The sequence below is a fragment of the Ixodes scapularis genome, unplaced genomic scaffold (assembly GCF_016920785.2).
Source record: "Ixodes scapularis isolate PalLabHiFi unplaced genomic scaffold, ASM1692078v2 PGA_scaffold9__187_contigs__length_104089568, whole genome shotgun sequence".
Classification (NCBI taxonomy): Eukaryota; Metazoa; Arthropoda; class Arachnida; order Ixodida; family Ixodidae; genus Ixodes; species Ixodes scapularis.
This window is the reverse complement of record NW_024609884.1, coordinates 78,860,070-78,886,316: the sequence shown is the minus strand read 5'-3', so window position 1 is coordinate 78,886,316 and position 26,247 is coordinate 78,860,070. Positions and strand designations below refer to the sequence as shown.

The following is a 26,247-nucleotide window of genomic DNA, read 5'->3' as shown; positions in this document are numbered from 1 at the left end:
TTGCGCAACATAAACAGAACGGTGCAGCTAGAGCTGCATGGGCACTTTCTCCTTGTCCGGTTTCATACAAAATATGATTGTCGTTAGCAAACTTTTAGGTAATGAAAACAGGAAAATGAACAAGAGTGTGTGATGGGTTTGGAAGGGAAAGAAACGTGGACAAAAGGCAAACACAAGCAAATTAGAACAGACGAGACGACCCACCGTGCTAATGCTCTGTACGAACAATCTCAACCTTAAATACTACTTTCTGTACAAATACAAGATACCCACAATATTACGAGATAAATAGCCACCAAAATTAACGTACCGATTGGGCAGTGCTGTTCGTAAATCAAGTAAATCGCCGAAGTCACAAACGTTCACGTAACAAAACGGCCATCTTGGAAAAATAAAAATAGTGATGGTGATAGCGATGTGTGTTCTGTAAAAACTCCGAGGACAAATGTAGTCAATGTTTTTGCTTTAAATTTATGTATGGCACCTGCAAACGCTCTGGAAAACATACTTCACCTAGCAAAACTTCATTAAAATCATGGTGACAAAATAGTCTAAAGTTTAGGCATTTAGACGTGTTGAAATACACTTGGCAATGTCTATGTGGAGTGCAAGTTCGTCCGTTTCTTTTGCAGGGGTTGTGGTGATGTCACGATGCAGAGCTCTGATTGAAGGATAGTGGGTAGACCTGAAGGCAGCTAGCATTGTGTACCCACCATCCTTCAATCAGAGCTTGGCACTTCGACGTCACTACAACCCCTGCAAAAAAAAGCAGAAGAGCCTGCACTCCGCATAAACCTTTTCTCAGTAATTAAATGCAAACAGAACAGACCTGGGAACCCTTCTTGCTGATAGCCTTTCCTTGAAAGTGTGAATGGTCAAAAGTCAATGCCATGATAAGCTGAAATACTTCGGACATAGCATGCTAAGGTGGCAAGAAAAATTAAACGGGGATAGCTATCTTCTTTTCATCAAACTTTTCGGAGCTTCATCTTTTGTATAATTACTGTCGTATAAAGAAGACAAAGTCTGGCGGCATGTGAGACGGTGAGCTGGCTGGGCCACGCATGAGGGTCCGAGATGTGCATGACTGGCAGATACACTTAAGGTTCGATAAAGGACTCACGGGTATTGGTTTGCGGCCCCGGGCTTTGACCTTTCTCTCGCCTCGGAACACGACATGGTGGCAGCAGTGGGATACTGAACAATCCTCCATCGTTTCTCGGGACCTGAGAAGCCGCACCAAACTCTGCAGTTAGACCGAACGGCCAGCAAAGAAGATTCGAGTCGCTGCTAGATCTACGCCATGACTAGCAACGCAGACGCTTCGGGGGCTTCAATCTCCCAAGCCAGCGGAGGACCTTCCTTCTTCAACCCCTTTGCGGTCGAGCTACCGGAGAAGCTCGATTTCAGGAATCCGAGCGACTGGAAGCGATGGATCATTCAGTGGAACCGCTACCGGATTATCACGGGGCTTCATCTCTGTGATGCTTCGACTCGGGTGAAAACCTTCATCTAAGCGATGGGCAGAGGATGTCCTTTCTTCGCTCGAGATGACACAAGAGGAGCTGAACGACTACGACATAGTCAAAGCTAAGTTCGACAGGCACTTCATTCCACGGGTGGACTTCATCTTTGAGAGAGCGAAGTTAAATTCTAGAAAGCAAGAGCTGGACGAGCCTGTGGAGGTCTTTATCACGGCATTGCACAGATTGGCGGATACCTGCGACTACGGCCCTTTACGGGACGAGCTCATATAGGATTGCATTGTCGTCGGACTCCTGGACAGGAAACTGAGCGAGAAACTCCAGCTTGATGCTAAGCTTACACTGCAGCGCGCGACTACGGCAGCTTGATCATCAGGCGGTAAAGCGCCAACAGACTGAGCTACGCAGCACAAAGACAGATGGCGACGTTCTTGAAGAACTCAGAAGACAGCCGAAAACAAAAAGCGAGAACAAGGACTTTCGACGTCCGAACATGTTGCCTCTCCAAGCCCTGTCTAATAATTCGCCATGGACGTGCCGATGGTGTGGCAGTTCACGGAAACACGCCAAGTCTCAATGTGCCGCAAAAGACAAGAAGTGCAATGCCTGCAAAAAGCTAGGCCACTTTGAGAGCGTCTGTTTTTCCAAACACACGCGAGAAAATTTCAGTATACAAGAGCACAGACAAGGACTGAATGAAGTCTTCCTCGGCGAGTTGGTACACTCAAGCAACGGGCAATGTACCAGGGGAAGCCTGGTACATTACAGCCAAAGTAAACAACCAAGACATCACATTCAAGGTGGACACGGGGGCGGACGTCACAGCTATCCCTCCCAATATGTGCGACGCGACAACGTTTGCAACTTTGCAGACAACAGGGACGGATCTTTATGGAGCAGGCCACACTCCGCTGAACACGCTAGGCAAGTTCACGGCGACGGTAACCTGGAATGGGCGCACTACTAGAGAAATCATCTATGTGTCCGACCAGCTAAAACACCCACTGCTGGGGCGGCCTGCAATTGAAGCCCTTCAGGTGCTACCTAGCTCGAACGAAGTCAAAGCCGAAAGCAAGCCGGAGTATGACCACCTCCGTAAAAAGTACCCCTTGCTTTTCCAAGGACTGGGGAAAATGAATGTGGAGTACAAGATCGCGCTTCACCCTGATGCGAGACCATTCGCAATCACATACCCGAGACGGGTACCTCTACCTCTGCTACCCAGCACTCAACAGGAATTGCAACGGATGCAAGACATGGACGTTATTGAAAGAGTCGACCATGCCACAGCATGGTGCGCACCCATGGTGGTGGCTAAAAAGCAAGACAGTTCTCTTCGTATCTGCGTGGACTATACACAGCTAAACCCGCAACTGGTGCCAGAGCGGATCATCATGCCAACCGTAGAGGAGAGCTTGGCAAGACTCGCCGGGGCGACAGTATTCAGCAAATTAGATGCCAATGCCGACTACTGGCAAGCACCACTAGCCCCAGAGTCAAAGGAACTGACGACTTTTATCACACCAGTGGGACGGTTTCAATTCAAAAGACTCCCGTTTGGCATTGCGACAGCGCCCGAAGCCTTTCAGCGGGAGATGCTAAGGATCCTAGAGGGAATCCCAGGACAAGTATGTCATATGGATGACATCTTAGTTTTCAGTCGTGACAAAAGGGAACACAACAAAAATCTTGAGTTGGTACTCCGCCGCCTCCACTACTCCGGAGTGACCCTGAACACCGTTCTCACAGCGCCTTGTTCGGATCTTCGTTCGGCAGCATGTTTTTGAAGACAATCGGAAATAGCAACGCTAGCTTGTTGCTCATTTTAGTGTTCGCATTTGTGGTAAGCCGTTCTCCAGAAAGAGCATCACGTTTCTGGGCAACCTTCTGGACAGCAGGGGCATTGCGGCACACCCCAAGAAAACGGAAGCGATCGTCCAGATGTCGGCACCTGGAGGCTTGGCAGACCTGCGATCATTCTTGGGGATGGTCAACCACCTTGGGAAATTTCTTCCCGACATAGCCAAGAAAACTAAGCCACTTCGAGATCTGCTACACGAGGATGCTAGCTGGCTCTGGAGCGAGCCTCAGGAAGAAGCATTCCTTAACATCAAAGATCTCCTATGCAAGACTCCTGTGCTCACACTCTATAAACCGGATGCACAACTTACATTGTCGGCGGATGCGTCTTCGTTTGCGTCGGGGGCGGTTCTGCTCCAAGAGGAAAACGGCAAAAGACGCCCAGTGGTATACGCATCGAGAGCCACGACACAAATGGAGCAGAGATACGCCCAAGTTGAAAAGGAGGCTTTGGCCATCGTATGGGCCTGTGAACATTTCCGGACCCACTTGGTAGGAAAGGTATTCCACATCGAAACAGACCACAAGCCTCTGGTGCCACTGTTCACAACGAAACGTCTTGACGAAATGACACCAAGGCTACAGCGTCTGAGGATGCGCATCTTTGAGTATGACTTTGCGATATCCCACGTACCGGGCAAAGAGATGTTCACCGCGGATGTCTTCTCCAGGAAACCCCTACTGACCACACGCCAGTCTACAGACTCAAGGCACACCGTGAAGATCAGTGAAACGTTGGTTCACGAGTATGAAATGCTAACAGTGGAGCTCCTTCCAGCCTCTACCTCATTTTTGTCCAGACTGAAGGCAGAGCTTTCCAAAGACCCAACCACATCAAGGGTTATGGAATACTGTGAAAAACAATGGCTGGCAAGGAACAAACTTCCTCCGAACTTAAGCAAATTCGCGAGTCTCGCCGCAGACCTTTCGGTTGTGCAGGGATTACTAATGCGTAACGACCGGCTGGTGATCCCGCCTAGTCTGTAAGGAGAAGTCTTGGAGCGATTGCACAGCGGCCATCAGGGTGTTGTCCGATGCTGGGCTAGAGCCAGACTTTGTCTGGTGACCTGGCTTAAGCACGAAAATACATGACTATGTGAGTCGCCGTCCTACCTGTCAGCAATATAGACGACCACATACAGAACCCCTTCTTCAGACTCCACTACCCGATCATCTCTGGCAGGAAATTGGAATGGACCTTTTCCAGTTCAGGAAGAAGTATACAGTCATCGTTGACTACTACTCGAAGTCCTTCAAACTTGAAGAAATACCTCGAACAACCACAGAGGACATTATCAAGGTTTTCTGCCAGAACTTCGCTAGACACAGTTGCCCAGAAGTCATCCGCTCCGACAACGGTCCCCAGTTTGGCTCAACCAAGTTCCGGTGATTCGCCAGAGAGTGGGGAGTCGAACTCGTTACTTCAAGCCCGTATTATCCCCAGAGTAACGGAGAAGCGGAGAGAGCGGTGCAGACTGCGAAGAAAACATTGAATTCAGCACAAGCTCTTCTGGCCCACCGAACCATCCCTGGGCCCAAAGGGTTTTCCCCTGCCGAACTTTTGATGGGGCAGAAGTTACGCTCCACTCTTCCAACGGCACTTAGTACCTCTCTGGCAACACTCCAGGAGGTATCGGCAATGATACAGGAAACGGAAGACAAGAGAGGCGTCTAACTATAATAGGCGCCACCGTACAAGAAATGGCAGGGAGCTACACCCACACGCAGCAGTGTGGATTCACGCGGGAGCGGCCGGACCATTTTAGTCTTACCTTGTAGAAACCGACCAAGGAACGATACGACGCACACGGCACCATCTCCAGCCTATGATTCCCGACAGCGACAGCCAGCCAGCCGGCCGGTTAACGGGAGGACGATCCTCAAGCAACCATAACACGAAGTGGGAGAATTTCACGACCACAGGAACTCTATGGACAATGAGGCTGAAAGGGGGAGGTGTCGTATAAAGAAGACGAAGTCTGGCGGCATGTGAGACGGTGAGCTAGCTGGGCCACGCGTAAGGGTCCGAGATGCGCGTGACTGGCAGATACGCTTAAGGTTCGATAAAGGACTCACGGGTATTGGTTTGCGGCTCCTGGGCCTTGACCTTCCTCTCGCCTCGGAACACGACAATTACCTTCTCGCATGTTTCACAGTAATCTGTGGCATGGATTTACCACACTCTTTTTGTGACGTGTACCAGTAGGTGTGCACTGTCATGAGAAAAAAATACAATTTATTTAATTACGACAGGGAGCCACGAGAGGGGAAGATGGCAAGTCCCGATCCACCAAAAAGGACAGGGCATAAGAGTGAAGTCTTGCAAGGCTTGGTCCATGATTCAGGACGGTTTGAAACCTATGATGAATGAAGAGAACAAAGGAGTCCATCAGGTCAACAGGAACATATCTGACCGAAACATGCAGGGCAATGAAGAGCAGGGGCGAATTTATAGGTCAGGCTGGGTGGGGTGGAGAGGGGAGAAGGGGGAGTTTGCAAGGAGATACTTATTTCACGGGCAAAATGCAGCCCAGATGTGTTTTGTTGACCTAATATTTGTTATGTCACCAAAAACTAATAATCTCTTCCTAAGAAAAGCTGGGGTATGATGATTTTTCATTAAGAAAAAGTTAACCTGAAAAAGAAACAACTCCCCCTCCTTTAAAAAAAAAAAAAATCTGCTAATGATGCAGAGCATTTGAGTATGCACCAAAACACTGAGGGAGAGGGGGAGACGAAAATGTGTGTGGACATCAGAACACAGAGCTCTGGTTGGAATGACTAGTGGGTAGACCTAAAGGTAGTATACGGCTAGCAGTTCAAGAGGAGGAAAAGAAAGGACTCCCCTCTTGCTCACAGTGCTTAGACCCTTATTTTTGTACCCGCACATCACCATTCATCCCTTGGACAATTAGCCCCTTGATGCTCTTCGCTCAACATTCGAACAAAAATTGACAATCCCCCTTCACTCCGGCCTGTAGCTTCTACAGTACTACGCACAAATATCCTCCGTGCACCCCTAAACTAACAGTGCTGTGGAAACTATGTGCTCTTTGGGCCAGTCGCGCTTGAGAATCTTTTGCCACATGATCACGCTCCCTCGCTTATAGCCACATTCACAGAATGGGGTCAGGTGACGGACAGGGGAGCGGGCAAGGTTTGTCAACTAACGTCCCAACTTTTCACCCTTGCACGGATTGCGACAGATCTCGCGGTAGCTGACATTTGTTCTGAACCTATCTTTATCCGCTGATGTAATTCAACGTCTGTCTGGCAACAAAATGACTAAAAACTTGCAAATGAAGCACAGGTTATCGATTGCTTGCTTTACAGAATGAATAGCAGAGCTCGCATCTGATTTTGTTGCCCGTGGGACGTGCTTCCTTTTTTTTTTCAGTTCTCCCGTCTCTTATGGCGGAAAAACCCCAGTTGTCTGCTCTCGTTCCTCTCCTGAGTGCTGCATGACGGGAGTGCTTTGTGGTGCACACTTGACTCTCAAGGTGCAGCGAGTGCATGGACGCGTGGAGTGGCAATGCCGAAATGAACTCGTGAAGTACACTAGGCACAAGCATGTGGCTTTGTCTTGCATCTTGTTCGCATGCAGAAGTTGCTTCGACAGTATTGCAGAAATTACACTATCCCTGACAATGAAGTACAAAAAGGTTTGTGTTGAGTCTAGACACTGCTGCAAGCGAGCCAGGAAACCTAAACCGAGTCACCACTAAATGTGTTCCGTTTCAAAATGGCCTAGTTGGCAAGACTGAACTGCCACCAAATGTGTTCCGTTGTACAGCACCAAAGTACATCACCAGACATGAGTGTCAAAAAATATACTTACAATGGCTAGCGACGCCTCATAAAAGCCATGCGATGACCCTCTGCTTGGCCAGTTAAGCCACACACAGTGCCGTGCAGGGTACGGGACGGCATCCATGAGCCGGCCGGTGCGTCGACCCAGGGTCCCGCCCATAGTGTTCCGTTGCTGCCTTGAACAAGGTGAAAGCCAGCTCATTGATGTCATGGTCCTCAGGACCTGTGGTATGTAACCATCGTGTTTAAGTTTTACAGTCACTGACCAATATTTCGGAACATGAAGGGGTCGCACAAAGCTCAGAATAATCGAGCAGTCCAGAAAAATGAATTTAGCCTAAAAATCACTTTATTGCAATTTTAAGCGCAAAGTTGCTGCAGAAAGTAATTGATACAATAGGTTTGTGATAATTCAAACTGATATTTCGTACTTCCGGTTCATTCAAACAGACTTGAAAATTTTGGTTGTCCCGCTATGTTTTTAATGTATTTATAAGCCACTTAATTCAAACGGCGTTTTCGCTTAAAGGGCCCATGAGACAAATTTTGGCTGGAATAAATCAATTTATATTGGGATTTTACTAATAACACATCGTTCAGTGGGCCTAAAGAAAAAAGGTAGAAAGTCAAAAGCCTGACTTTCGGTACGAAAATTCGAAAACACAAGGGACTATTTCGTAACTCCTTTCCTTCATAATCTCTCTGCCTTTTCACTGTGATACATCCGCAGTCCCCGCAGCGCGTTGCAAAGCCCCCCCCAGCGCGTCACCAGGTCCAAACGCACGTCACACGGCACCGGACCTCACTTAATCCCTTCACCCCTAAGCTGACATTGTGGTGGAAGCTACGTGCTTGCCGGACAATCAGCCGCCTCCCTTTCATCACCTGACCTCATTCTCTGCGCGTGGGTATGCGCGAGAGAGCGTGATCACGTGGCAAAAATGTGGCTGGCCCAACGAGCACGTAGCTTCCGCAGCACTGTCAGCTTCGGGGTGATTGAGGTGGGGAAAGCAACTGTTGTCTAAATTTTGAGCGATGGGCTAATCTTTTAGGGGGACAATGGCTGTGTCCCGGTGCTCAAACGAGAGTCCGAGCAAGAGGGGACTGCCCCGTTTCCATCTTCTTGAACTGTTTGGTAGAATGCGCGATTTATGAGTTGAAGAGGAAAGCTAAACAGGAAAAAGTTGGAAAAGCGTTTCATGACTCCTTTAATTCATACTTTTGTACTCGCAGCCCTGTTGAGTATGCTTCTCTCCGAGCACCGGTGCACCGCAGAGAAGCAATACCTGCGGAGCGTGCTTTCATGAGTGTTCTTTCTCCGCAGTGCACCGGTGCTCATAAAGAAGCACACTCAACGGGGCTCAAGCGGGCACACATTAGCGGAAAACAGCGTTCACATTATGTGCTTCAAGACTAGCAATGATGACCAAGACGACATCGAGGATGAGGACCAGCTCACTGGCATCATGCCTTCTGGCCTTGAAGCACATAATGTGAACGCCGAGCAGGCGGAATATGCTAGTCTTGACGATGATGTGTGTGTTTGTCGTGATGACTCATTAGAGGACATAGTACAGGAAGTAATGCCAGCACAGTGCAGCAGTGAGAGTGAAGATGACGATGAAGAAAGGGATGACTTGCTACCAACTGTCACAGCCATAGCTTTGAGCACATCGCTCAGCTCCGGAAGTTTCTGTCTGCAAAGGAAGAGTCCTGTAAAGAGCTACTTGCATTGGCTGGTATTGAAAATTTTATTTTGAGATTGTATGTGCTGACTAAACAGTCCACAATCGACAAATTTTTTGCCGGATGAATAAACTCAATGTCACAGCTCTTTCACTAATGTGTTATGCCTGTACTTGCTTATAATTAGGCCTATGTAGAGGAAACTGGCAAAAATCTGCTTTGTATGAGTAGCTATCCATGTAACAAATCATAATGCTGTCCAGTATCATATTTAGATGAATTTCTGATAATTCAAACTAAAATCTGTGACTTCCTGGAGTTTGAATTAATGAGACTCTACTGTAGTTTGCTGTACGGCATTTCGCATTCAGCGAGTCATTTTGTCACTGTACACAGACGAAAGCATAAAAGCGTTCGGACAAGTTACGCATTCACGGCTGCACGATGCTGGCAACTGTAGGGCCAGTCGTTAAACTTTGCCCTTGGTGAAAGAGTCCTGTTTGTAACACTGTGCCGCTGGAGCAAATGCACAGATTGATTGCTACTTGGCGATACAACCGCTGCCTTCTCACGTCCACACATGGGAAATACCGCAAACAAAAGCAGACACCGTCACGACTTCGTAAGGTGAAACCAGAGAGGTCAAGAGCGGAAGAACTGCTTGAGTGTTGACGTGCTATGTCGCATCAACAGCAGAGGCCTGCCATTAAAAAAAAAAAATACTAGTTTGCAGTTTCTTTGCTGGACGTGACGTCACGACAACTGACGGCAGCGATTGGCTGGCAGAGTGATGTAGATTCTTTTGAAGGGAATTTGCCACTGAATTAACCTGACATCAAATGTAGTTTCTAAACATGGCAGATATAATCAGGCCAGTTTCCGTCCACAATGCTGCCACCTAGTCTGTCGCACAGATTATTTCCGTTGCTAAGGGGCAATCGGGGCTTTATGTAAACATAGGCTGGACATGCGTGTAGGAAAAATCATATGAATGACCGACTAGATCATTGACTCTTCCAACATATTGCAAAAAAAACAAAACAAAAAAACCGACAAGTCAACATTTTTTTGTTTTTTCTTCATTTTTAGTGGCTGTCGTGTAACATCAAAGTATAAGTACCAAGTAAAATAAAACTAAAGAAAAAGTACATAACGTAAGGTGTACATGAACTCTATAGATATAATACCAGTCCCAATGGTTTAGCAAAGAAGCCAGTCTTCTCAGAAAACCCCCTCTCTCACTTGAGTCCGTTTTCTAATATTTGAATCTTAAAAAGAAGTTGCCCCGAAAAAGTGGCAGAAAATGCACAAAACAAAGTGACAGTGCCTAAAAAGGTCACACCTGCCTTTTCACATGGCTCTCGGAACTACATTCAGTGCAGGATGCAGAACAGTACCCATGGGCTAGCTGCAGTTGTAACCCAGTGCTTGTAGTAGGCCACCTCCTTCATGCCGTGGTACCGGGAAAAGCGATACCAATTAGCCGCAGGCGTCGAGCACCTTGTATTTCTGTGCATCCACAAAGCATTTCTGGGACAGCAACGACAGAAAACTTCAGTAACACAGTGAACAAAAAAGAGACCAAAAGAGTAGGCATGCAGGCGAGCGTGAATTGTAGACACAGCTAAAACTCAAGGCACAAGGAAGCAGAAAGAGGGCACATGAAGAGGCCTTTCGACTTCCTTGCATGTCGGGTTTGAGTCTCGTACCGGGTAGTAAGAAGCAACAATACTGGTTCCCTAGCCTTTCCTGTCTCTACAAGCCTTGGAACAAAGATATCCTACTCGTCATTCATCTCGTTTTCTCTTCTCGGGCGGATTAAAGTGCACGTTGCGGCAGTAAACTGCCTCGAAGGGGCTCAACTCACACTTCTAAGAGAATGATTGGCGAGCAACTTCTCCATCGTGTACTACGTGCACTTCATGTTTTAAAGGGGTACTCCGGCATTTTCTTCATTGTCCCCGATTTGCCTAAAAACTTGCTAAGCACATCAACAAACATCGCTGAAATAGTAACCGAAATATCTGGCCGAAATAGCTTTTTTTCGCAAAGTTACAGAATTTACAATTTTGGTCATCATTGTGTTTTTCAAAGTGAAAAGGTCTACTGGCAACATTGAAATTGAGTCGTCATGGGAAGGCAAAGGTTCACTCTTAGGGCTGTAGACTTTGTTCACAACTGATCACAAACAGTTTCATTGTGTCAAAAGAATGCTTTGGAAGGTCGCCCCAAATCCCACCCAGCAGCACGAAACAAATGCTCGGCATAGTTCATTTCTACACAGCCGCTCCAACCGTGAGCCTGTCATCCCGCGACGCAAGCACGTAACTAGAGGGGGTTCATGGAGCCCGGCCCGGCCCGGCCCGCCCCGCCGCTGCCGCCCCCCGCCCCCAAAACAAAATCCTGGCTATGTTCCTGCGTGACGTCACGGCAATGAAAAGCACAAGTATATTTCAATCTTGGATTGGCATCATACACGACAGTGGTAGGAACATTACTTGTGTCGAGCTAGAAAAGCCATATTGGGGGCTACCCCAGCTACGTCCACACTGGCTTTCATGGCAGTTATGTGCGATGCAGACAGCTTTCACTATTTCAACCGAGTGCCTAGGCAAACACAGAAGCAGCCACATAAGACAATCAGGAAAAGACGCCGAGTTGTACAGGCTAAGGAGGAAGGACATAGTGCAGCGAGCTATCTAGTCTAGGCTATTCCTCTTGAGAAAGGCAGTTGGTGGAAATGTAGGTCAGTTATTCCCGCCATTAATTTAGGTAACTAATGCAAGCATTACACTATTTTGCATATTTCTCTACTGCAACGCTAGTCATCCGCAGCAGAAACAACGCCCCAAACTAAAAAGAAGTCTCGTTGCATTGTTAACACAGACATCAAGTCCGTAAGCGAGCTGGAGTTCATCAAAGCACAACCGAGAATCTCTCGGAAGTACTTGGTTCCTTTTCAGTAGTTATTGAATGAAAACACAGTGCAGTGGTGATTACCATCAGCACAGCCTTGCCACTGGCACTGCTGTCCCTCGGGTGGCACATGCACGACATGGCCTGCAAGCCACATATATCCCTAAAGAAAGCTGCATAGGATGCACTTACTGTGGCTAGCGTCGCCACCCAGCGAGCTTGCACAAACCCTCTGCATGGCACGCAGTGCTGTTCAGAACAGAGCGCCACTGGCTAGCCAGTTAATGCGAAGGCTTGTAGTGTCTTGCTGCTGCCTTGGCAAAGCTGCAAGTCACCTCTTTCACGCCTTGTGGTGCCCATCAGCTTCAAAAGAAACGGTGTTGAGTCGCGACCAGCTATAACCTGCCGCACAAGGGAGAAAAGGGTGTAAATGTGCAGACTCCTATCTGTTTGCTTTTGTCTAGCGTGTGAGTTTTGTTTGAGAAGAAAACAACAATGACACTTCTTCCACAGTAATATGCAAAACAAAAACGAGAACGGCTCGGTTATTAATAAGTTGTGTGCAGCAGAGGCACGGGTGCGAGGGCGTAGCTCCGCAGAATGTTCTTTTTGCACGGCTGCTCGTGCAAAAAGGGCGCTTTTGTGCTCGGGCCTGTGCCTTTTCTGCACACAACCTATGTTACAGAGTGTATAGCACGCCTTCGAGAGCACTCGCGTGCGGCGAGAAATCCATAATATACAGGGTACGATCGCAGGAAACCTCGCAGGGGTGCAGGAAGCTGCAAGTGCACGGTGCACCAGAATGTGAAACTAGAGGTGGTGATCGAATTTCACAGTTTGAGAATATGACGTTACTTGGGTCAAAATATAGAAACGATAAACGTAACTGCCTTACCGGCTGATGATAAGGGCCACCGGAGCACGACCAACTATTTGTTGTGATCGGGGCATTCGATTGGACGCGGGTTGGTAAAGATTTGAAAAACACGAAAGAATAAAACATGTAGGGACGAAGACAGACAGCGCAGTTCTTTGTTGACATGAAATGTAAGATCAAGCACATTATTCTGTCGGATCAAATGGTTTTGTTGAATTAGGTTTAGCTCGCAAGTCAGCCGTTCTTCGGCGGGCTTTCAGCTTTCTGCGATGGTTGTTTTAATCGTGAACGCAGGCTCGAAACAATGTAGGCAGCGGCGCCAAATAGATCTGAAACGAAGAAACAGCTCGGACGCGTGGAACGAACACACATAGAGATCACATCACAGGAAAACTCAAACCACTCACCTTTCGTTCGACGACGGTTCGTCAGGCACGATGTTTCCGACGTTTCGACGTTTCTCCGGGCGTTGAGGAGACCGCGTCTGTTTCCGTGCTCCTATTCGTCGTGACGTCACCAAATTTCATCCAATAAAGTGCGCGCCGAAGTTTTCTCTAGTCGCCGGTGTTCTGCCGGCCTTGTACTACGGTACTACAACGTGCGCATAAAGAAATAGTACCGGGCCTCGTTTAGTTTTCAATATACAAACACAAAAGTGAAATAATATAACTCAGTAAATAGTTGAAATTCTAATTGAGAAGTAATTATTTGTAGTTGGCTCTTGCTCTTGATCGTGGTCCAGACTGGCGAAAGGGTACAAATACAATGTGTGAAGGACATAGGTAATGTTTAGTGAATGAAGTGGAATTTTTAGTAGTTTCGTATTTTGTATAATTTTTGTTTTATTACAAGCAACGTTGATTACAAGATTGTTTTTAAATTAAAATTCACTATTCAATTCACTGTGTGTGCTATTTTTCTTTTTTAGCTGCTTTTTAAAAAACTTGATCGCGCGCGCCGATCGCTTTTCGACCGGCGGCGCAGCGCCGGATATATATCGGCGACAGCGTGGGCAGCGTGGGGTTGTTTTTGGCCGGCGCCGGGGCGGCGGCGGCGTACGGCGGCGGCGGCGTACGGCCATTTTGCGTCGGCAACGTACAACTGGCGCGAAATGCAAAATCGAAGGGGCGCTTATGCAACAACATGGCCAATAGAGCAGCTCGGCGAGTCACGTGGTACTCATGGTTCCAGAATCCAGGAGGCGGCCCGCCCTATGGGAGAATACATCAAGATCGACGCAACACGGCTTATTAAAAAAATAGACGCCGAGTTTACACTTTTCGAAACTAGCCTGTCGTGAAGTTGGTAAAGCACTGAACACTTTGTTCCAGTGTCATCCAGTGCTTTACCAAGTTGGTAAAGCACTGGATGGGTGTGAAAATTTTGAGAAGGCAATTTCCAAGGCAATGGCGTTTGAAGCAGACGGTTGTTTTACGCAGCGGAGATGGACTGTATGGATTGGCCGGAGCGGGTCACGTGAATGGTGTGACGTTGCCGCGTCGTCTGCTGCATGATGCCGCTCAGGCAATTTTGAAAAAAATAATTAAGTTATTACATGGAACAAAACTTAGCGCAAATTATTGTAAACTGTTCATTTATTGTGTCAAAAACTATTGTCGTTCCGTACATCCCCAAATATTCAAGAAACAGCAATCTTCTTACGTTGCCCATGCATTTGTGACCAACGGTGTTTGAGTGGTTAGAGCACTATATAGCTCCTTCGGAGCAGAGCACCGTAGACTTCCTCGATATGCTCCCCCGAAGGGGGAGCAGAGTTGCGCATTTGTTTTCCCCGCGCCGCCACGCCGCTATTCGCCGAGATCCATCACGTGAGGAGCAAAGCATCCGGCGCCATGCAAGAAAGCCACCTTTAAGGTCGCTCCGCCGATGTTTCTCGCGCCCCGGCGTATGTTCCCCTGCTTTCGCCACCTCTTCCTCCTCTACTGTTTTCCATGCGCGGCGGCGCGCGCGGCGCCGCTATTCGCCAATTTTAGTCACGTGAGGAGCAAAGCATCCAGGGCGTGCGGGAAAGCCGGCGCTACGGCCACTCGCTGAGGCTGAATGAGCAACTCTGCTACCGTAGGTAGCTATATACAGGAACTCTAGAAGTACCGCAATCTAGAGCGCCGTCTCTCGGCGACTAGCGGCGAACGCCCAGGGGTTCCAACTCCGGCCACAAAGGCATGGGGGACGGGAGTAAATCGCTGCTTCCTGATTATTTTGGCGATCTATGGAACGACAATAGTTTTTGACATAATAAGGGAATAGTTTACAATAATTTGAAATAAGTTGTGCGTCATAAAATAACTTAATTCTTTTTGAAAAATTGCCTGAGCAGCATCATGCAGCAGACGACGCGGCGACGTCACACCGTTCACGTGACCCGCTCCGGCCAATCCATAAAGTCTATCTCCGCTGCATAAAACAATCGTCCGCTTCAAACGCCATTGCTTTGAAAATTGCCTTCGCAAAATTTTCACACGCATCCAATATTATTAAAACTTTGATAAAGTGTTTATTGTTTTACCAACTTCACGGCAGACTAGTTTTGAAAAGTGTGAACTTGGCGTTTATTTTTTAATCAGCCGTGTTGGAGTCGATCTCCATGTATTCTCCCATAGGGCGGGCCGCCTCCTGGAACCCTGAGTACCACGTGACTCGCGCCGAGCTGCTCTGTCGGCCATGTTGTCGGCGAAACACGCGGATCAAAGGATTGCTCTACTCTGCTCCGTAGGAGCTATATAGTGTTCTATACTTCGTTTCAGCTTCGGTCCAGACGCAGCCGATGCTACAAGCGCGAGCATGTGGCCCAGAACAGTGCTTGCACTGCACGAGCGCGCGTGCTTGGCAGGGATGCTGAAAGCCCGGAGCTCGCGCTTGTAGCTTTGGCTGCGTCTGAACCGAAGCTTAAACGAAACATAGTATTGGTTTGAGACCGGAGTTGGAACCCCCGGGCGTTCGCCGCTAATCGCCGAGAGATGGCATTCTACAGGGTGATTCAAGGGTGATTCAAGGTTGCTCCCTTTGTGCTCTCCTGATCACCTTTCCGCTCGATGGCAGCGATGAAGGTGCAAGACCTGAAAAAGGAGCTGAAATCGAGGGGTCTTTCTACCACCGGCAATAAGAGCGAGCTTATGGAACGGCTGCAAGCCATCTCGGAAGGAAGCTCCCAGCAATTTACTGACAGGTTTACAGGATGATATTGCTGTAGTGGAGCACCACCAGGGCGACAACGCGGTGGTGAATGAAGACCAGGTGTTCTGCGCGAGCAATGTGACGAGCCTGGCGGCTTGGAAGGACGACACGAAAGAGTTAATGAATTGCACTGATGTGCACTTCACCTTACGACTTCCGTCTTCGTCCCAAGTTCTCCAGGACCAGGGAGCTGTGACCGACCACATGCTGTCCGCACAGACTCAGAGTAGGCCGGAACACCAGGCCACTGGGCTTTTGTTGGAAACCACCCCTCTCCTGAACGCTGCAAGCCTCCTTGGTACGGGCCTCCTTGGTACGGGCTCTTGCCTTTCTGCGGTGCCGCGGCTCTCCTGAGCAAATAAAACATTACATTACATTACAGCAGGACAAGACAAAGTCGACCATGCGCCAGGACAGCGGCTCGAATGAAGTTTGTTTGGCCACATCCAAAACATCTGTTAGGGATCTGCCCGTGGATGAAGTGACCCAGGATAATAACAATTGCAACATGTCGTTTCCAGCCAGCACGCCAGGGGAGGTTCCGCATGCGAACATGGTTGAGCTGGAGGAGAGCGCTGGCTGTAACTGTCCCATATGTTCCTCAGTAGACTGTGCGCAAAGATCCCAACAAAATAGTATTCAAGAGCTGGAAAATCAAATAAGCACACTCACAGAACGACTGCACCAAGTTGACATACATAGGAAACATATTGCCAAATTATCAGGGAGACTAGACAGGTTTGAAACGAAGGAGCGAGAGAGGTTGGAAGGTCAGGAAGCCCTGCTGGGTCTGATGGCCCGCTGTGAAGGCCTAGAGACGAGACTTAACAGGCTCCTGGATATGCAGTTGACGAACTTGCGCGTGCCGCCCCCGGAAACTTCCCAAGGTCACCAGGAGGCTTTATCTCGAGTACCGTGCGAGGAGCCCATACCTCTTGAGAATTTATTGGAGGAAAAGGGCATGACAATTGCAGAGCCATTAGAGCATGTGAAAGAACCGGACATGGGAAAAAGATGTCAAGAAAATAGGTCTGCTTCCAAAAATTGCCCTCACACACTGCCCAAGAGAACGCCGAGCCAGGTCGCCTCAGCCAGGAAGGCGTCCGCTGAAACCCAAGCAGATGAAGAGAACGAAGCTGGGCTTAATCACTCTCCTCAGTCGGCTGAAAGTTTAACGTGTCGCATGACACAGACTTCGAGTAGCGCTACAGAGCAGGGTATCCCAGACGAATCAATTCGACCTCCAACGGGGGTGCACCGAGAAGTTATTGTTGCCGGAGACAGCAATGTGGCCCTTTTTGCGCGAGCTCTCTCTGAGGAAGTCGGTGATCGCCAGAGCCTGGAGATAGTATTGAACAAAAAAGCCACAGTAGAACAGATTCACGACCTGATTGACACATACGAGGAGAGAGCAAGACCGGTTCCACGAATGTATATTATTCATGTTGGTGTGAACAATATTTTACAGGGTGATGAACCGGATGCTATAGTAGAATGCTTACGGATGAGGTGGACGAAGCGAAAGGCCGCCTTAGCCATCTGCTCAGTTTCGGAGATTCGAAGCAGAGGAAAAGCGCTTCAGGCTCTGACCTTGATGCTAAATTCCAAATTAAAGAACCTCTGCAAGAACATCAAAGCACGCTTTCTAGACTTTACCCGAGACTTCGAAGACACGAGTGCATTCGAGAAGGATGGTCTTCACTATTCTTCACAAGCGGTGCATGTAGTGAAAAACCGGCTGGGGGTTGTGGCAAATCGTTTTTTAGGGTTCCGGCAACAAAGGAACCAACAAATAAGACCGTCAGTGAACAGCAGGCAACACAGAAGGCAAGCACCAGCCCATCGCGCGCAATATGTGAAACAAGGCAGCCCAGACCTGGTTTCTGGGGCACCCCGCGTCCCTTGCACACCATGAGACCACATACGCGGCCCGGGGACCCTGGCCACAAGCAAGCACCGCATTTGATCGGCCCAGGATCGGCATCAGAGTACCAGAGGGAATACCCACCATTGGCGGGACTCGAAATGCGGAGTTCTCCTGCGTGCACGGTATGCCCTGGACACCCTCAAAGACAAGCCTCTACAATGACGCCAATCAGGGACACTCATTATTGGGACAGACCACCCCCTGTGTCGGAAAGCTCGCCGAACAATTTGTTCCGCGGAGACTTCAACCGCCTCCTAGCTCCTCCGTCCTTCCCAGCTCCGCGTGCAACTGCTCAGATCAACAGACCTTCGACAGTGCCGGGTCTCCGGCCAAGCTTCTCAATCAACGAGAATTTTCTTCGACCCCCTCCTGCTCCCCCATCACAGGAGTTGCTACACTTCGTGCAACAAGTAGTCCAGCAGCAGGTCGAAGCTATGCAAAATCAGAAGTGATAGAAAGGCCGCGAGCGGGAGCACAAGACGCAGTTGATCCTGCTTACGTTCCGAAAAGATCAACAACCAAGAAGCGAAAACAAGGAAGTGTTGTGGTAGGTTTTTTGAATATGAATGGTGCGCGCCGTCAACGAAAGTGGCTTGAATTGTACACGACTCTCCTTACGAAGTCCGTTTCTATATTCGGTGTAGCGGAAACCCACTTGAGGGACATGGAAGAACCACCTATAGATCCAGCCTGGTGCTGGACTGGGTGCAATCGAGTTGAAGGAGAGAGGCGAGGGGGAGGCGTAGGACTGCTTTGGTCAAGTCACGGATCAGCGTGGATTCGGACATGTGAGAACTGCAGGGAGCACCTATGGGTACACGGAAAGATAGGTAACGTGCTGACAGCCGTCTGCATCATTTATCTTTCCGTGGGAAACAACCGCCAAGAAGAGAATAACAATATCATCGAGTGTGTTCGTCGAGATATACACAACCTGCCCACAGGTCTCTCTGTGCTGATAATGGGAGATTTTAATGGCCACCTGGTCGAATTGGATGGACGGGAAGATAATAACGGAACCATGATGAGACAATTGGCGGAGGACGTCGAACTGGAGATCTTGAACTTAAGAGAAGATTGTGAGGGACAGCGCACTTGGATGGTGCGAGACCGCCGGACGTGCATAGACTATGCGCTCGCGTCAAAAAGACTTGGGAGCAATCTTCAAAAGGTGGTTGTAGACGAAGAAGGTGCGTGGAGCGTCAGCAGCGATCACAACAGCATTTTCCTGCACTTCGGCACTGTTCGAGGAACTCCGAGCCGCTCACAGCGCAAAGCTGTAACTCACCTACGCGAAGACGACATATCCACTGTCGTCCAAACTTTTGACGAGAGCACCCGACATATGCACGCACTAAGCTACGACGACTTTGCAATAGAGCTCAGGACCATTATCGCTAATCACTCCACCGTCAAGAGCGCACGAGGAAAACGAAAACTTGTCCCATGGTGGGATGTCGAAATTAAGAGGTCCATCCAAGTACGACAAGAAGCTAATCGGCGACATAGGCAAGCACTGAGGACTCTTGGAAAACATCCCGTGACCTTGCAATTATGGGAGGAATACCGCAAGTGCAAGATACAAACGCAGGACACTGTGGAAGCAAAAATACAAGCCCATGACTGCAAGGTGATGGCGGACATCAAAGATGCAGGAAAAAAGGCCGTCGAAAAGTTCTGGAGATATTTGGGATCTTTGGCTGGCAAAGACAGTACTCCAGAACTGCTAGATTACGGCAGTGGGTATCCAGTTCAGAATATCGGACAACTTCTTGAGACACAGCTCTACACTCTGTTCGGAGTTGCGGATGTAGAAATTTCCTCAGAAAACTGGAAAATTCAAAGCCGAATCATAGAGGACGTTCCATTGTCAGCATCTAATGATGAATTTGTATCCCTAGTGGGGCGAGTGCATGTAGACCGTGCACTCGCGCGGTTGAATGGCAACACTTCTCAGGGCTTAGACGGAATCTCGGCTAAGGTGCTGAAGAATTTGAGACCCGATTCCCGCACCCAAATGGCGCACCTGTTTAGCCGTATAGTTTGCGGCGATGAACCCATCCCAAGGGACTGGAAGCGTGGCCGAGTCACATTCATTCCTAAGAAAGGCGGCAACAAACAACATCTGCGAGACTACCGCCCACTCACTGTAACAGCTGTAGCCTACAGGGTGTTTGCAACCATCCTTAATTGGCGCATCTCATATTGGGCCGAGTGTGCTGGTGCTCTCACCGAGCTACAAAATGGATTCCGCAGAGATCGTCGACTGGATGACAACTTGTTCACCCTGACCCAATGCATTGAGATCGCTCGGTTGGAAAAGCGGAACCTTATCTGTTGCTTTTTTGACGTTGCTAAGGCTTACGACAGTGTTCCCCATTCCTTGCTGATCAAGCGGCTCCAGCAGCTCGACATGCCTGAACCTTGGGTGGAGCTAATAAAGCGGCTTTATGATGGAAATCAAGTTATGGCAACGTTCAACGGAGCCTTTTCTGGTGACGTTCCGGTGCGTAGGGGACTACGTCAGGGTTGTCGGTTATCCCCCGTTCTGTACATGCTCTATACATCCGGCATGGAGAAGGAGCTAGAACACACAGGTATTGGCTTTACTTTGCGACATATGCAACACGGAGACATGGTTGAATGGCGGCTCCCCGCGCTCGCTTTCGCGGATGATCTAGTACTGATGGCCGACAACGTCTCAGATATGAAGAAACTGCTGATCGCCTGCGAAGCGGAAGCGGCTCGGCTTCGACTGCAATTCAATGCCAACAAGTCGGCCGTGGTGCTTTTCTCCGGGCAGGGCGAGGGCCTTGAATCTCTCACCATCCAGAACACTGCGCTTCCTGTTAGTAGCCGCTACAGATACCTTGGAGTGACCCTGACCAGTGCAGAAGACTACCTAGCAGAGCACCATGAAATTCTCAAGGCGTCAGCGCTGAGGAAGCGAAATGTGCTACGTCGAAAGAGCCTTTGGTGCAGCGATCGGTATGTATTAACCCGCGAACTTTGGAAAGCTGTCGCTGTGCCAGGCTTGACTTTCGCCAATGCCGTTACATGTGCCCCCAGCGAGATCCGAGAATACCTTGAGCGGCGCCAAAGGGAAATCGGACGTCAGGCACTAGGATGCCATGGAAGAGTCGCAAACGAACTGGTCCAAGGAGACCTTGGCTGGTCCTCCTTTGAGGCACGGGAGGCCAGCAGCAAGTTGGAATACTACGCCCGATTGCGACACATGAATGGAGATCGCTGGGCACGGCGGATTTTCGTGTACATTCACCTAAGAGGCGCGCACACAACATGGAGACGCCGTACCATCCGACTGGGCACGAAATACGGGACTTTCTCAATGTCCGACGAGCCTCCGACAAAGAAAGAGTGGGTTGCCAAGGTGAGAGAAAAAATTAAGACCGTCGAGGTGAACCGGTGGAGAGCAGACATGCAAGAACACTCAAGCATGCACCTTTACGCGTCTTTCAAGAACACCATTGCTCCAATCCTCTGGTGGGGTAATACGCTGGGCAGCAGGCTTCTCGCTGAGGCCCGAGGGGGCGCCTTGCGTACACGCCTCTACCGACGAAAATACGACAGTAACGTGACCGACACCCTATGCAGTGCTTGTGGGGAAGTGGAAGAAACTATACACCACTTGGTACTTGAGTGTCCGGCACTTGCACCGGCAGCAGACGTCAGCGCTCGCATCGAGCAAGCCCTCGGGTTTACCGAGGAGAACACGTATGTGCAGTGCTCGAATCGGAGACTCGAGGCCTGGTGGGCAGTACATTGTTGAAACCAGTGGATACACTCCGCTTTCTAACCTTTTTTTTTACTTTTTATTAATTTTTTTGGCGTGTCTATTTAGTAGACGCCCGATTCAAAGGGAATCGCCACATAAATACAATACAATACAATACAATACAATACAAGGAGAGGCCAGGCTCCTTGAATCGACCGCAAAATTCGGTTTCTTAACCTATCGCGCTACGACTTTGTGCAGCCTTGCCCACAGATGGTGTATTTTTTTTTTTTTGTAAAATTTGCAAAAGCGAACTTACCCTAGGAAAAAGTAAAGAAAAAAAAGGCTTAGCTCCTATGGAAACGCACCGACGCCACTGGTCTTCAAACAACACGGCGCCGTTTCGCACGGGAGACAAGAGATGGCGCAAGCGGTCGCGACGCCAACTGCCGCCAACGAACGAGCATACGACGCCGAGAGCCGGCGTCTTTAGCAGACAAGGAACTGCAGTTCCTTGTTGTTACCGCGCCTGTTTTTGTTTCTGCGACTGTCGCCGCCTGCGGAACGCGCACCGCTTTTGAGTCGAAAAGATTGTCTGCTAAAGACGCCGGTCCTCGGCGCCGTATGCTCGTTCGTTGGTGGCGTTCGTTGCGCCATCTCTTGTCTCCCGTGCGAAACGGCGCCGTGTTGTTGGAAGACCAGTGGCGTCGCTGCGTTTCCATAGGAGCTAAGCCTTTTTCTTTCTTTACTTTTTCCTCAGGTAAGTTCGCTCTTTGCAAATTTTACAACAAAAAAAAATGCACCATCTGTGGGCAACGCTGCACAAAGTCGTAGCGCGATAGGTTAAGAAACCAAATTTTGCGGTCGATTTAAAAAGCCTGGCCTCTCCTTGAATCACCCTGTAGATTGCGCTACTCTAGCGATAGCAGGGGAACATAGCGCCACTATATATGCAATTGGCGCCACGGGAGCATACGCCGGGGCGCGTGCAACGTCGGCGGAGCGACCGTAGCGGTGGCTTTCTTGCACGGCGCTGGATGCTTTGCTCCTCACGTGATCGATCTCGGCGAATAGCGGCGTGGGGAAAACAAATGCGCAACTCTGCTCCCCCTTCGGGGGAGCATATCGAGGAACTCTACGCTACTCTGCTCCGAAAGAGGTTTTGTGACATACCGGTAGAACTCCGCCAATTCTTTGATGTTTTCTATTTGACTGGAAATTGGCAGACCGCATAAATAACCCTTATTTATGCGGTCTGCCGCGAGGGTTCCAGGAGGCAACTCTCTTCTGTGGGACGCCTTTTTCGGAGGTCGATACGGGGCAGTCGACGTCCGTGACGTCACTGCCGGAAACGTAAAAACTAAATATATATATATATATATATTTTTTTTTTTTTACGTATAGCCAACGTTACTAAAACACTCAGTTGGGAAACTCACCGTCGAAACCTGGGCCGCTGGCGTCCACCGAGACCGAGCTAAATGCGACAACAGCGCCGCTCTTTATCATTTGTCTGTACTGTGGTCACCTTGAGCTTTTTGAAAGCCTGTTTTTGCGTAAAAACAAACGAGAAAGACTCGTTTCGTATGAAATTTATTGGAGTTTAGTACAAAAAGAGGGGCGCGTTATGTTTTTAAAATCTTTAATTTGCAGGGTTTTGCGGCACAATTAATATTAGGGAGTTTTCGTAGATCGTTTTCGGCGTCCCGCAAGGCCCTCCGCAACCCGCTACAATAGCGGGAACTCCACAGTCGAGGCTATCGGCGCGCAGGCGCAGTAGCAACTTCTTCGTTGCGGAACGCTTAGCGGAGGGGGCAGCGCGGTCTACGAAAACTCCCTATTGTTTTTATACAACCATGCCTCAGCGGGCCTTTCAGGTAGCGCGTCCCGCTCTAGGTGCATTTTAACTGCGGTAGTAGGGCGCGGCGCGTCCGCCGGGGATGGCACCCCGTAACGTCTACCGCTGTATCTGTTCTTAAAGCCAAGATAGAAGTCACGTGCAGTTCCTCGAGTGGCCGCTGCGGGAGAAATGGTGGCGTTGTGTTCGTGATTCGTGATGTCTCCGAGCTCGGTGCTCGGAGACGGATATATAATTGGGGCCACTTTTTCAAAGCTGTCTCTATGGGAGTTTCCCAACTGAGTGTCTCAGTAACGTTGCGTATAGCGGAGTGCTTGTTGCAAGTTGCTGTGTCCGGTGTTGGGGCGGGGAGAGGCGGGGGGAGGCGGCGGTCGCGGCGTCTTATTGTTTCAGTGCCATTCGCTAAAGAACAGGATTTGCCTCTCCACAGCGTGTGTGCAAAAGTGGTGGATGATATCCATCGGCCAGCGGTTGCCGTGACATTGACCGCAGGCTGGTGGATGTTGATCATGTTTCTGTCTCGTAAGTTCACGCAAGTTTGGAGACTGGATGTCACAACAAACGCAGGCTTTAGAGTTCTCATCACTGTCCGGGCTGTACTGGAGCGTCTGTTTAGTTTTTATATTTTTTCACTAGAAGCTGAATTTTGAACAACGCGCTCAAATGAAATGTGTCATTATGCGTATGCTGCGTCCCGCCGCCGGGCGCAGCAGCACAAACGTTCATCTCTAATCACGACTCGCGACTCAGATTTTTTTTTTTTGTTTGCTTGCGTGTGCGATTGAGAATAATTTTTCTGTGTAAATATAAAGTCTGGCAATCTGGGCCCCGAGTGCCAAGGATACTCAAGTACATAAGCCGAGTAGTTTTAAGAGAAATGAGATTGTACCTGACTGTTTGCACAAGCCATTATTTATTCCAGGTCAATATGCACGCGGGATGAATAATGTGGCCCATTGAACTCTCGAGTGAGTGAAGTGTGGGCATATCTGCATGCATACAAAAAGAAAGTTCTCCAGTTTGGTATTTGGTATAATGGTTTATTTTACAATACAACAGGAACATATTTTAGAGCGCAGCTCTTAGGGGCCCGTTTCCGGCTTGAGCGGCGTCGGCGTCGCCGTCGGCGTAACCGCGCGGTGCATTATGGGAAATGTCCCATAATGCACCGCGCGAGCCCCCCACCGGGGTCACGTGACCTCGTGGGGGGCACGTGACCCCCCGAAGTCACGTGACTCCCCTGAGGTCACGTGACCTCGAGGGGGGTCACGTGACCCCCGCCGATGTCGCGTGACCTCCGATGACGTCATCGTCACTGATGACGTCACCGGCATCAACATTGCCATCGTCATCATCACTGATGACGTCATCATCACTGATGACGTCATTAGTGACGTCACTAATGACGTCACCGGCATCCACATCGTCATCATCACTGATGACGTCACCGGCATCCGCATCGTCATCATCACTGATGACGTCACCGGCATCCGCATCGTCATCATCACTGATGACGTCATCAGTGACGTCACTGATGTCGTCACCGGCATCCGCATCGTCATCATCACTGATGACGTCATCAGTTACGTCACTGATGACGTCATCAGTTACGTCACTGATGACGTCACCGACATTCGCATCGTCATCGTCACTGGTGAAGTCATCAGTGACGTCACTAATGACGTCATCGGTATCCGCATCGTCATCGTCACTGATGACGTCATCAGTGACGTGAGTGATGACATCTTCGGCATTGGGGGGGGTCACATGACCCCAAGGTCACGTGACCCCCCCTGGTTAGTTGAACCCCCCCAGTACCCTTCCCTCCTCCTCCTCAAGAGCTGCGCTCTAATTCGGCGTTACATGGAGTTGTAAGCGGCTTTCACTTTTTTAATATTAAAGACCTATTGCCCCAGTGACCAGCATTGGCAACTGTAATGTCATGATCATTATAAACAAGACATTTAACTTTCATTTCATATTCAATATACCACTTGACTAGCGCATACACAGGTGCCAAACACAAAGCTTTAGCAGTCTCGGGCATAGGGTTGTTCAAAGAAAAGCCCGAAATTTAAACAGAATTTTATATACTCTCATGTGCCGCAAATACACTCAATGGGGTAGCAGCACATATGTAACAGGCTGTTCAAAAATGCCTGATAGAAAAACTAGTATCTGAAACAGCAAGCAGGAATAAAGGCACAACCAGCATCTAATGGGAAATTAAAAAAAAAAAAAAAAAAAACACATGCACCTTGTAAACAAAACAATGGGTGCACGTTCAGGCACTGAACTTGCTAGGACACTAACCCAACCAATACATTAGCATTATTAACCTTAAAACTTATATTAACCAACAAAGACTCATGACATGAAGTGCTACTATGAAATGACTTTTAAGAAAATAATTAAAAGTTGCTAGACGCACAATACCACAAGCAAACACTCCTTACACTGAAGGGACAATGTTTAATCCTTCTCGAATTCCTTGTGCCTTGATGCCCACTCTACCCCGTGACTTCCAGTCAGACTTGTACACGTCACTGAAAAATAGTAAGGAATTACATTTACAATTACTCAAGGCTAAATTGTAATTTATTCCAATTACAATTACTCTCCCATAAAAGTAAGTGACCGTTACCCCAAAAAGTAATCCGTTATCTTCGTGGCGTTACTTTCAATAATAGTGTCTTCAATTAAAGAGGGTTATTGAAGTTCTTATTGTAGCAACCTGTTCCATTTAATGACCTTGAGTATTTTGAGCAACAGCTGACTCTCGAAAGTCTCGTCAGACGTTTTGCGTCATTTCTTACTCAATATGTCGACTGCTACGCTGAACACCCTCTGAACTGAGACACTGTATGGGAGTGCCATATTGTGCCTCATAAATATTTA

The 26,247-nt window shown here is 48.8% G+C and overlaps 1 protein-coding gene across 1 annotated transcript in view; it reads right to left on the bottom strand.

Annotated features, from left to right (window-relative positions):
* LOC8030956 (pre-mRNA-splicing factor SLU7) overlaps positions 1–16,105 on the bottom strand; it is a 61,558-nt gene extending 45,453 nt beyond the window's left edge. Inside the window, exon 1 of the mRNA XM_029980251.4 lies at positions 15,975–16,105. The gene's annotated coding sequence lies outside the window, so the exon portion shown is untranslated. The remainder of the gene's footprint in view (positions 1–15,974) is intronic.
* Positions 16,106–26,247: the final 10,142 nt, after the last annotated feature.